A 12,001-nucleotide genomic window follows, 5' to 3' on the forward strand; every position below is an offset into this window, starting at 1 on the left:
CCCTCTCCCCTACGTGTGGCGTCACGCAGTGGCCTTGAGTGGAGTTACTGCAAAGTTTGCCCCCAGTGGAAGCATGGCGAGTCCCTGGGGGGAGGGCGTGCACCAGGTGAGTGGCGGGTGGTGGCCCCGCCCCAGGTAGAGAGGTGACCAGCCTGTCCTTGGAGCCCCCGGCAGGGTTGCTGCTTCAGTGCCTGTGTGGTCCGTACCCTGCAGCCCGAGACCGTGTGCCACACTGAGAGCCCACCCTCCCGCTTCTTGTCCTGGTCTCACTGCTCTGGGGTGTGCACCCCCCGGTAGACCTGACCACTAGTGCTTCCCTGGGTCTTCCCTGAGGAAGGAACAAAGCTCGCTGGGGAGAATGACTTCCTGTCATCCAGAGCACTGAGGGGGCCCGGGGTCATTACCTGGGCCGGCTTGTGCGTGGGGAGGCAGCACTGCTGTGCTCGGTGCCTTCATCCACACAGAGGCCTTCAGAGGGAGGCCTACCACTGCTCCCATTTTGTGGAAGAGGAGACTGAGGCAGAAGTTGCTTGTTCGACATCACCTGGGCGGGCAGTGGCCGAGTCAGGATCCACACCTGGGCGGGCAGTGGCCGAGTCAGGATCCACACCTGGGCGGGCAGTGGCCGAATCAGGATCCACACCTGGGCGGAACTGTTGGCTGCTGAAGCCATCCCTGGAGATGCGGTTCAGGAAGGAGGCGGGACTGAGGGCCTGTCCATCTGGGCAGGGGGTGGCCTTGGGGGAAGCTGAGGCACTAAGCTGGTGTCTCCCAGGGAGACGGGATCAGGCATCCCCGTTCCCGCGGTGGACACGGCCTCTCGCGACAGACGATGCTCTAGACCGCCTTTGCCAGATGGTCTTTTCCAGGAAAATCTGTTTTGAGCGGCGTCTTATGTCTGGGGCTCCATATTTAGCCTAGCTCCTCGCATAGGAGGATACACTCAGGCTGTCGCCCCTCGAAGGGTGTTTGGGGGGTTGGGGTGGGCTTGGGGCCAGACCTGGCTCCCTGCCACAGCTCCGCAGTGGTGGGGGAGGGACCCTCATCCTGCCCGGGGTGATAGCTGCCTAATGGTCTCCTTCCGGCTGCTTTCTTGGGGCCCTTGTGCCCTAAGAGGGTCTGCTCACTGCTGAGTCTGCTTCCTCCGTGTGGCCTCTGTGACTCCAGCCTCCAGCCCGGGGCAGGCCTAAGGCCCAGGGGAAGGAATGGCCCCATGAGGCCAGCCTGAGCTCTGCTCTTTGCAGCGTCTCCCTGCACTCCTTCCTTCTGCTACCTGACTTTATCTTACCACACCTGGTAGTGGGATGAGCGGCCGCTCGTCTGCCCTCCACCTAGGGACCCAGGTCTGCCGCCTGGTGACATTTTGCACATTTGTTTGTTTCTCTCTCAGCCTTTGAACGTCAACACCTCACCTCCAAATTCCTGAGCATTAATTTCCCAGGACAAGGGCGTTCTACTCAATGGCTATGCTATCATCACACCCCGAGATTTAGTGGTGATGCAGTTTCATCTCACATGTAGTCCACACTCACACTTCTCCCACTGTCCCAGTAATATCCTTTAGGGCTCTTTTTAAAAAATTTTTGGTTAGGGTGCATACATTGCATTTGATTTTATGTCCTTTTAATCTGGATTAACCCCTGCTTTTTAGAATTTTTATTTACAACACTGACAGTTTTGAGTCTTGTGGAGTGGGGAGTCCCACATCCTGGGTCTGTCTTGCTTGCTCATGGTAATTCGCGTTGAACACGGTGGGGCAGGAGCATCCCGTGGGTGACGTGTCCTCGGGGCATCACAGCAGGAGGCACATGTTAATGGAGTGTCCTGTAACCGGTGCTGTGAAACTAGGGCCTTGGCTGAGGGGTGCCTGAGTTTCCATCCTGTTTGCCCATCTGGCCAGCCATGCACGATGGGTCTGTATCCACGCAAAACCACGCACACCTCTACTTGAGAGCAGACACCTAGACTGGAGCTCCAGCAGCCATCAGGGCCTTCAGGGAACTCACAGCCTGGGGGTGGGGGAGGGGCTGAGCCACAACCCAGGCAGGTGGTGTTGCTGGGCGCGAGGGGAGGCCAGGGCAAAGAGCAAGGGGTGGTGAGGGGAAAGGTTATGGGGGGCAAGAAAGAAAGTCGGCCCAGACCATAGCTGGCCTGGAACGTGGCCTGAGGAGCTGGTCTTTCCCCCCGAGGGTACTGGAGGCTCTACGTCTAGCACCAGATGCCCGGGCCTGGCTTCAGGGCTGCCATGTGTGGTGCCCAGAGGGAAGGCGGCCGAATGGCTGTGTGGCCCCGTCAGGTCCACGATGTGGCAGGTGGGGGCGGAAGGAAGGGGATGGAGAGGGAGAGATTTAGGACGCACAACAGGTGGACCCTGTGTCCAACCTGATGCATTTTTTGTTTGTTGCAGAGAGAAAGGGAGAGACACAGAAATCTTCCGTGTGCTGGTTCACTTCCCAAATGGCCACAACTGCTGGGTTTATTCAGGCCGAAACCAGAAACCAGGAGCTTCTTTCAGGTCTCCCACGTGGGTGCAGGGACCTAAGCACGTGGGCCATGTTCCTCTGCTTTCCCAGGTGGATTAGCAGGGAGCTGGATCAGAAATGGAGCAGCAGCCGGTGCTGTGGCGTATCGGTTAAAACCACCGCCTGCTGCAGTGCCGGCATTCCATATGGGCGCCGGTTCGAGTCCTGGCTGCTCCACTTCTGACTCAGGTCTCTGCTGTGGCCTGGAAAAGCAGTAGAAGATGGCTCAAGTCCTTGGGCCCCTGCACCCTCGTGGGAGACCTGCAAGAAGTTCTTGGCTCCTGGCTTTGGATTGGTGCAGCTCTGGCCATTGCGGTCAATTTGGGAGTGAACCAGTGGGTAGAAGACCTCTCTCTCTGCCTCTGCCTCTCGGTAACTCTCTCTTAAAAAAAAAAAAACAAACAACAAGTGGAGCAGCCAGGTCTCGAACCAGTGCCCATGGGATGCTGCCAGTGCAAGTGGCGGCTTAACCTGCTGCACCACAGTGCCAGCCCGGAGAATGCGTTTTGGGTGGGTATGGGTTGAGGGCCTTTTCAGGCCAGAGGAAGTGTGTATGGAGGTTCATATTGCCAGGGCTCAGCCTCACATCCTGAGATGAGGGAAGGCCACAGCTAACCGGAGGCAAGCAGTGGACAGTGGGCTCGAGCAGCTGCCCCTGTGCAAGTCAGCATGAGCAATCCCTTGCGAGCCCTGCTGGCTTACTCCTTGTCTTCTTCATACTTGCCTGGTAATAGCCCAGCCCCGGTTAAATCCCATGTCGGCCTGCTGCATGCCTACACCATGTAGCTGAATGGGCCTGCCGGAAAGTACTAAGTCCACCCCTGTGAACTCCAGATGGACCCCGAGTGCTCCCCAGTGGCTGCCCGGAGTGCTTTGCCTCTCCTGTGCTAAGAGCCTGCTTCACACTTTGTTTTCCCCTCCAGCCCAGCCTCTTCCACCTTTGAGAAAGTAGGAGTGATTAGAACTTTCTCACCGCCCCCGCCCTGCCCAGTGCGCCACTCATCCAGCTGCCACATCTGCACCCACTGCCCTGCCTTCCTCCTGTCGCTGTGGGAGAGGTGTCCCTGCTCCTGGCTAAGGCCCTCCTCCCTCTGCCCTAGATGCTGTCCCCTTGTGCCTGCTTGAGGACGTTGCTCTAGCAGGTGTCCCTTCCATGTCCCTGGTTCCCCCTCGACTCGCTCCTGCCCTCAGCAGCCACCCCCCTGCCTCGCAAGGTTGTCGTCTGTCTTCTCCAGCGGCCGTCGCTGCCCCGTGCCCTGCACTGCACTGCTGCCCGCACTTATCCTCTTCCCACTCTCCCCTGACCCCACTCCCCCTGGGCTTTCCCCGCTCCTGCCCAGTGGCTGGTTTATCCAGGTCACCAGCACCCTGCGTGTTGCTACACCCAGTGGCCGCATCTCAGCCCTCACCTGTGGTTTTTGGAGGCTTTGGTCTCCCTCCCTGAGATGCTGTCCATGACTTGTAGGACACTCATCCTCCTGTTTTGCGCCCACCCTGTGGGTTGCTCCTTCTCTTGTTGGGTCCTATCTCCCCTCCCTCTCTTGTCATGGGAATGCCCAGGACTCAGCCGCTGTGCTGCGCTCCCCCTCCACGCTGGCCTCGTCCCCTCCTGTGCCTTTAAGTACCCGCCCCCATGTGGCTGGCTGCGCCATGTTCAATCCCAAATCGCACCTCTATTCTGAGCTCCCACAGTCTCGTGGGCATCTCTGCTTTCCTGCCTGCTAGACAGTTCCACCAGCTCCCCATCATCCTCCCCACACCTGCTCCATGTACGTATCCCCAACTCGCCAGTGGTAATTGAATTCTTCTGGTCGCCGGGGGCCCAAATGTTGATGTCATTCTGAATTACTGCCTTTCTGTCCTACCCAACGTCCTGCTCATGTGGGCTGAGGCCTCACTGGGACCTAGGGTGAGTGAAGCAGCCACGGAGAGTGGCCCAGCATAGCCCTGCACACGTGCTGACCTCCTGCCCTGTGCTGCTGTATCTGTAAAAGTTTCTTCTAAAATGTATTTAAAATTAGTTTTAGATAAAATTTTATTTAAAAGAGACAAAGAGACAGAGATCTTCCTTCCACAGGTTCACTTCCCAAATGTCTACAACAGCTAGGCTTGGGCTAGGCCAAAGCTGGGAGCCCGGAACTCAGCCAGGGTCTCCCAGATGGGTGCCAGGGATCCAAGTAGTTGAGCCAGCACCTGCTGCCTCCCAGGGTGCGCGTCAGCAGGAAGCCGGATCGGAAGCGGAGGAGCCGTAGGACTGGTGTTGTGGCACAGGCGAGTCCTGGCCGCTCTACGTCTGGTGGAGCTCCCTGCTAATCACTGGAAACGCAGCTGGACCCTGCCACCCCTGAGGGAGACCTGGATGGAGAGTTCCAGGCTCCTGGTTTCACTCTGGCCCAGGCCAAGCTATTGCTGCCATTTGGGGAGTGAACCAGCTAATGAAAGATATTTCTCCCTCTCTCTCTGTCACTCTGCCTTTCAAATAAATAAATCTTGAAAAAAAATGAGCAATGGAGGAGCCAGGACTCAAACCATGCCCTGCGCCGAGGGGGGCGTCCCAAGAGGTGACTTACCTGCCGCACCAGATGCCCCCCCCCACGTGCTCACTTTCTGCTGAGCTTTCAGCAAGGTAGCTGTATGTTTGGCGCACGCTGAACTGAAGGCCTAAAGCAGAGATGGGAAGGAGGGAGGGAGGTAGGAGGGCTAAGAGGTGCCCGGTAATCCAGAGCTTGGGGAGAGGGGTATGGAGGAAATCAAAGGCCGGAGAGAGGGAGTGGGGTGTGGGGTGTTGGGAGGTAGACAGAGAGCTTGAGGGTCTAGAGAATAGGCTGTGTGAAAAAGCGCAGAGAAGGGAGGCTGAGATGTCGGCTCACGCCCGTGAGGCTGGGAGGAGACTGCTGCGGCCAGCTCGCGCCCTCGGGTCTGCCCCGACCCAGGCACTGGAGCTGAGGCAGGGCTGGTTGGCTGCACTCACACTGCTCAGTTTGTTGTAGCTGTTGGAATTTGACTCCCAGCTTGCAGGCTCATGGGTCACACGTGGGCCCCAGGGCAAGGTGAATCCCAGGTGCCATCCGAAGCCGCAGGGAGGCAAAGCAGGGGTCCATGTGGCTGTGGACTCCTCTGTCCAAGATGGCTAGTCCTCTGTGGCTGCCACCGTCAGGATTCACCTTGTAGGGGAGTCAGCCGGCCGAGAGTCACCAGCTACAAACATGATTTTGGATTTGACAGCAGATGTTGTGGATTTCATTAGTGTGAAGGGCTCTCCAAACCAGTATGCAGATGTATGCAAATACTAAGCAAATGAGGGTGCCATTTGGCTAGGAGATGGGGAGAGAAGCAAGCTGGGAGATGTCAAGGAATGGGCTTTTCGGAGCAGAGCCCAGGGATCCCTGAGGGTCCCAGCAGGCTGTGGGGCACATGCAGATAAGATGCAAATATACAGTAGTCCTGGGGACCTTTGCCTGCTCGACCTTGGGAAAGGTGAGGCCTTCCGGGTCACCACAGCTCGTGGCAGAGGCTGGGCTTGTCAGTGGCTCTCAACTGGCACTACCTTAAGGAGATGGCATCTTTGAGAGCGGCCCAGGTTCCTGACCTTGCCCCCACACCTGGTGTGGCTCTTGTGCCTTGAGACACAAAGGTAGGAGTGAGCCTGGCCTGGGTGGGCATATCAGTGGGAGCAGAACTGTGGCCCTCCAGGAGTCTCCCTCCTGCCTTCAGCCCCAGCCTCAGAACTTCTGTGACTGGTGCAAGGACTGACACCTCCAAGCACCTGCCAAATGGCCTGCGCTGCATGCTGCTCTCTGGGACATCCTGCACGCCAGCTGGGGGCAGCCTGCTGGTTCCCCTGCAGAGCCCAGGAGGTCTGGGATGGAGCTGGCGCTCCCTTCCTTAAGCGCCACCTATATACACCATCTCCTTTTGTCCTCCCAGCAGCCCTGCAAGGCAGGTGCTGTTGGTATCCCTGTCATACCAAGGAGAACTCTGAGGCTCAGAGAAGTGGGCACATTTCCTGAGGATATGCAACGCCTGGGTAGCAGAGCTGGCACTGTAGCAGGTCATTGTGACCATGCAGTTAGGGTCATGACCTGCTGAACGGGCCATCTCAGTCTGAGGCACTTGCTGCTGCACAAGGTGGTCCTAGCTGGGGAGATGGTTTAGAGCCACCTTGGGGTGTAGAGGCAGGGAAGTTCCCGAGGCTCCTGGGTGGACCCTCCCCCACTCCATGCCTCCATATTATTCTTGACACTCCTTGCTCTGGGCAGTTGAGATGTTGCAAGGGGCATGTCCAGGCTGACCTGGGGCTAGGGAGGAGTGTGGAGCTCTGACCTCCAGGCCCAGCAGACACTTTGGGGTACACGATGAGCTGTGTGATCCAGGCCCTGGCCCAGGGGCTCCCTGGCAGCTCCTTCCTGCCTGTGTTGTCAGTGGCCTGGCAGATTGCTTTGAGCCCCAGAGCACGCAGGCCTGGGCCAGCCTGAGCCCCTGGGGCTGTGGAGCTCAGCTGGTCAGTATCCATTCTGAGCACTCCCACAGGTGGGCCGTTTAAGTGTCTGAGTGCTCACTTGTGTGTGTGTGTGTGTGTGTGTGTGAGAGAGAGAGAGAGAGAGAGAGAGAGAGAGAGAGAGATCTCAGCCCCTGTGCTACCATCTGGGGGAACTACGGAGCTGGTTGGTATGGTAGGAACTCAGGGGAAGCAGTGGGTTTCTGGGCAGAGAATAGGTGATATAGTGACAGGTTTCTGTCTTCTTTTGCCGCATAGGCCTTGTGGAACTCTCTGTAAGCGTTCAAGGGAGAAGCTCTTTAGCCACTGTCCAGGTGGGGGCTGGTGCTCAGGGCCTACGGATGGGCATCTGGGCTGTGAGTCTCCCTGTGTATGTCCGGAACATGTGCACCTGTGAGGCCTTCTGTCTAGGGTGGGATCCCCTGCTCCATCAGATGCTCAGGGAGGTCTGGGACTTGCACACAGTCAGGGGTCTCTGCCGTGTGCGGGGAAACGAGCCTGGGGAGGGGCTCATTTCTCCAGACTCTCCTAGCCCATTGCGGGCAGCGCCTGAGTGTCTCAGCCCCGCTTCCTGGGACAGCTGTGGTCTCGGCCTTGCCCTCACACTGACCTGCTGAAGCAGTCTTCCCTGACCAAAGCCCGGTGTACACACCCGCCTCCCACAGGCCTGGATTGTGCCTGTCCCAGGTGGTGTGCAGCACTGTGGGCCCTCAGCCTGGCTCTCCTGTCCTCTCACACCCAGCCAGGCCCTGCTGCCCCTGTAGTGTGGGTGCCTGGCCCCTTCGCTCCCCACCCAAGCGTGGAGCTCTGGGTGGTCCCCTCCACGTCCCTTGCTTCTCTCCAAGCAGGAGGATTTCTACCCTGGATGCCCAGTGCTGTAGCTCCAGCTGTCCTGCCTCTGGGCTGGTACGCCCTGCATTCCCATCTCACCTCCCAGAGGGACTGGCTCTGAGCAGCTTCCCAGGTCCGTGTGTGTGTCCATGCATGCCTGCAGCTGCCTGCAGTGTGTACTGTGTGAGCTCACGTGTGTGCCCACGGTTGCCTGCAGTGTGTACTGTGTGTGTGAGCTCACATGTGTGCCCACGGTTGCCTGCAGTGTGTGCTGTGTGTGTTCATGTGTGTACCCACAGGTGCCTGCAGTGTGGTCTGTGTGTGTGTGTTCACGTGTGTGCTCATAGGTGCCTGCAGTATGTACTGTGTGTGTGTGCGCTCATGTGTGTGCTCACAGGTGTCTGCAGTGTGTACTGTGTGTGTGTGCTCACAGGTGTCTGCAGTGTGTACTGTGTGTGTGAGCTCACGTGTGTGCCCACAGGTGCCTGCAGTGTGTACTGTGTGTGTGAGCTCACGTGTGTGCCCACAGGTGCCTGCATTGTGTACTGTGTGTGTGTGCTCACAGGTGTCTGCAGTGTGTACTGTGTGTGTTCACGTGTGTGCTCACAGGTGCCTGCAGTGTGTGCTGTGTGTGTGAGCTCACGTGTGTGCTCACAGGTGCCTGCAGTGTGTGGTTGCTTGCAGACACACACCAGGAGCTTTCGGCCACATACTTCCCCCGTGTCCACCTAGTGAGCTGACCCTGGAGCCCTCCCTGCTGGGCCCTCCCTCCAGCCCTGTCCTCCACCTTTGCACTATCCCTGGTGTGGGTCCCAGCGTGGAAGGAACTGTGAGTGTCCAGACCATAGCCTGGAGCTCCAAGCAGGTTCTCCCTCTCGCTTCTCTCCATCTTTGCAACCCTGAGTGTGTCCCCGACCTCTCTCAGCCTCTGCCAGAAATGGGAGTGCTGAGAACCTTCAGGTTATTCATTCAGCAGTGTTTGGCAAAATGCCAACTTGGCCCCCAGCACTGCGCTAGGCTTTGGGGAGAGAGCTGTGAACCTGAGAGTTTGCACCTTCACTGAACCTACCTCCTGGTCAGGCAGAGCGACAGGAAATAAGTACCAGGTACAGAAAGGAGAGCCCACTCTGTTTTGTTCTGTGACGCTCCAGCGAAGTGTGACAGAGTGCCTGGTGGTCAGGGTCAGCCCTGGGGTTGAGCCCTGGATGGCAGAAGAGACCATGATTTAAAGATCCAGGAAGGAGCATGATATTGGTGGTACCAAGGCCCAGAGGTGGGAACGAGTGCAGGCAGTAGAAAGGCCAGAGCGGCTGATGGTGGGAGGATGATGGGCAGAGGGCAGCAGAATTAGCTCAGGAAGGACCAGTGTGGCCCGTGCTGGGGGAGTGGATTCTGGCCGCAGTGAAATGGCAATCATTATGGCCGGCCCCGTGGCTCAACAGGCTAATCCTCCGCCTTGCGGCGCCGGCACACCGGGTTCTAGTCCCGGTTGGGGCGCTGGATTCTGTCCCGGGTGCTCCTCTTTCTGTCCAGCTCTCTGCTATGGCCCAGGAGTGCAGTGGAGGATGGCCCAAGTCCTTGGGCCCTGCACCCCATGGGAGACCAGGAGAAGCACCTGGCTCCTGCCTTCGGATTGGCGCAGTGTGCTGGCTGCAGCACGCTGGCCGCGGCGGCCATTGGAGGGTGAACCAACGGCAAAAGGAAGACCTTTCTCTCTGTCTCTCTCTCTCACTGTCCACTCTGCCGGTCCAAAAAAAAAAAAAAAAAAAAAAAAGGCAATCATTAGAGGGTTGTGAGGGAGGGATGCGATGTAATTGATGTTTGCACAGTCCACACTGGCTGCCGCCTGAAAGGGGGAAGGAGGACTGGGTTGTCGGAGGAGCAGCAGAGATTCATAAAGTGCTTGGCTCAGCACTCAGTCCTGGCCCAGCCGGGGTTTCACTCTCATCATGGTCCCCATCTCAGCTGCCCAAGGTCATCTCAAGAACCCTGCTGGGGCCGGCACCGTGGCTCACTAGGCTAATCCTCTGCCTGTAGCGCTGGCACCCTGGGTTCTAGTCCTGGTTGGGGCACTGGATTCTGTCCCTGTTGCTCCTCTTTCAGGCCAGCTCTCTGCTGTGGCCCGGGAGAGCAGTGGAGGATGGCCCAAGTGCTTGGGCCCTGCACCCACATGGGAGACCAGGAGAAGCACCTGGCTCCTGGCTTTGGATCGGTGCGGTGCGTCGGCTGCACATAGTGGCCATTTGGGAGGTGAACCAACGGAAGGAAGACCTTTCTCTCTGTCTCTCTCTATCTCACTGTCTAACTCTGCCTGTCAAAAAAGAAAAAAAAAGAAAAAGAAAAAGAAAAAAAGACCCCTGCTGGAGTGAGACTGGCATTAGGCTGAGAGAGGCTGCGGAGGTACCCTGGCCCCTGTTACCCTGTCATCTGAGGCATCTCCTTGACGTGGGTGCCCAGTGGCCCAGCTGCACGCCATCCCCTGCCCTCACCAGTGGGCTTGGAGGTGGGCAGGGTCACTGCTGCGCCGATCTGAAGCCAGGAGCCAGGTGCTTCCTCCTGGTCTCCCATGCGGGTGCAGGGCCCAAGCACTTGGGCCATCCTCCACTGCCCTCCCGGGCCACAGCAGAGAGCTGGACCGGAAGAGGAGCAACCAGGACTAGAACCCGTGCCCATATGGGATGGTGGCACTGCAGGCGGAGGATTAACCAAGTGAGCCATGGTGTCAGCCCCTGGCTGGCTCTCCTGATGGAGGATTTGGGCCCTTGATCTTATAGCAAGGTCCGGCGAGGTCCTGGGAAACGGGGGGATTATCCTGTACCTCTAGCCCCTCTACAAGCAGAAGGAGGCCACTCTTAGGTTCTAGCAGCAGCTACCCACTGCCTAACCTCATGGAAGCTTCCCTGGGCTCTGTGCCTCAGTCTCCCCATTTGCTGAAAGTGGTGCTGGAGGATGGAGCAGAGCTGCCTTTTAGCCTTGACCTCTGTGGTGTCTGCTCCTCCTTGGATCTCATCTCCGTCTACATTTGTGACTTTATGTTCTCTCTGTGGCCCTGGGGAAGGACAGAGGTAAGGCTCCCCCTGTGCAGATGGGTTCCCCAAGGCCAGAGGTGGCCCTGGTGAGACCCAGGGCACAGAGTGATGCTGAGAGGGGTGGTGGGGCCTTCCCTCTATGTACCCCTCTCTTGGGATCAGAAAGAGGGGGTCCTGGCTCAGCTATTTTTGGGCTAAACTGGCCCTCCTCCCAGGCAGGGACTCTGGGCCCCCCGCCCAGAGTGGAGATGAATGCGGCCCCTTGTCTGCGCACCCCCTGAGACCGAGGACACGGCCCAGTGCCCAGTGTTGGCAGAACGTCCGTTTTGCTCCGAGCTGAGGGGAACATAGCAGAGCAGGTAGGGCTGGAGCGCGTCTGAGGCAGCTGCTGGAAGTTGGGGGTTGGTGTAGGGGTCTCTCAAGAGGTCTCTGATTCATCCCCAGCCCTGGATTTGGGACTAGTGCAGACTGAACATCAAATGCAGCCACTTACACTTTCAAGCCTCAGGGTTTCCCTGGGGGGCCCACACAGCCCTGATCAGAGTGGGGGCACCGGCCCAGCCAGACTCAGCCTCTCTGTGTGGGTGCAGGGGCTGGGGGCATCCTAGGGGCGTCGGCAGCCCTCAAGCCCGTGCTGTTTCAGGCTCTAGGATAGCAAGCAGGCCAGGGACTTTGACTCAGGCTGGGGCCTGAAGGCCCTAATTGCTCTCCCCTCTCCTTTCCCAGCGGCCCCTCCTCCCCAAAGAAGTCTCTGGGGAGGAGGTGACCTCCTGTCTTTCCTCTGAGAAGGAACAGATTGAAATAGCAGCGGCAGCAGGGATTTAGGGCGGACCAGAAAAGATCCCTCACTCAGTGCTGAGCCCCTAGGGGTCCCCGGTGTCCTAGCAGGGCCTAGATATTCTGGAACCTGGCTCTTCATATTGTTTGAATCTGTGGTTTTTTAAAATTTTTTTAAAGTCTTGGTTTCCTGCAGGAGCCCATACTCCAGTAGGTGACCAGAGAGACTGGGCTGGGGCTCAGATGGCCTGTCCTGCCCCCTGCTTTTCTACTCCCTATGTGAAAGCCCAGGGTTAGATGAAGTCTAACTGGTGGATCGGTGGTGGCTGAGACCTCATCAAAGC

At 58.1% G+C, this 12,001-nt stretch overlaps 1 protein-coding gene across 5 annotated transcripts in view; it reads left to right on the forward strand.

The window, feature by feature from the left end:
- The window catches only part of PSD2 (pleckstrin and Sec7 domain containing 2), a 56,223-nt gene that overhangs the window by 8,351 nt on the left and 35,871 nt on the right, over nucleotides 1-12,001 (forward strand). Inside the window, exon 1 of one of the 5 annotated variants that reach the window (XM_051843450.3) lies at nucleotides 11,116-11,239. The exons of the other annotated variants lie outside the window; for them this stretch is intronic. The gene's annotated coding sequence lies outside the window, so the exon portion shown is untranslated. Of the gene's footprint in view, nucleotides 1-11,115; nucleotides 11,240-12,001 lie in introns of those variants that run through there. 5 annotated transcript variants of the gene reach the window in all.

This window comes from Oryctolagus cuniculus, chromosome 6 (assembly GCF_051225735.1).
Source record: "Oryctolagus cuniculus isolate XC-2025 breed Fujian yellow rabbit chromosome 6, ASM5122573v1, whole genome shotgun sequence".
Classification (NCBI taxonomy): Eukaryota; Metazoa; Chordata; class Mammalia; order Lagomorpha; family Leporidae; genus Oryctolagus; species Oryctolagus cuniculus.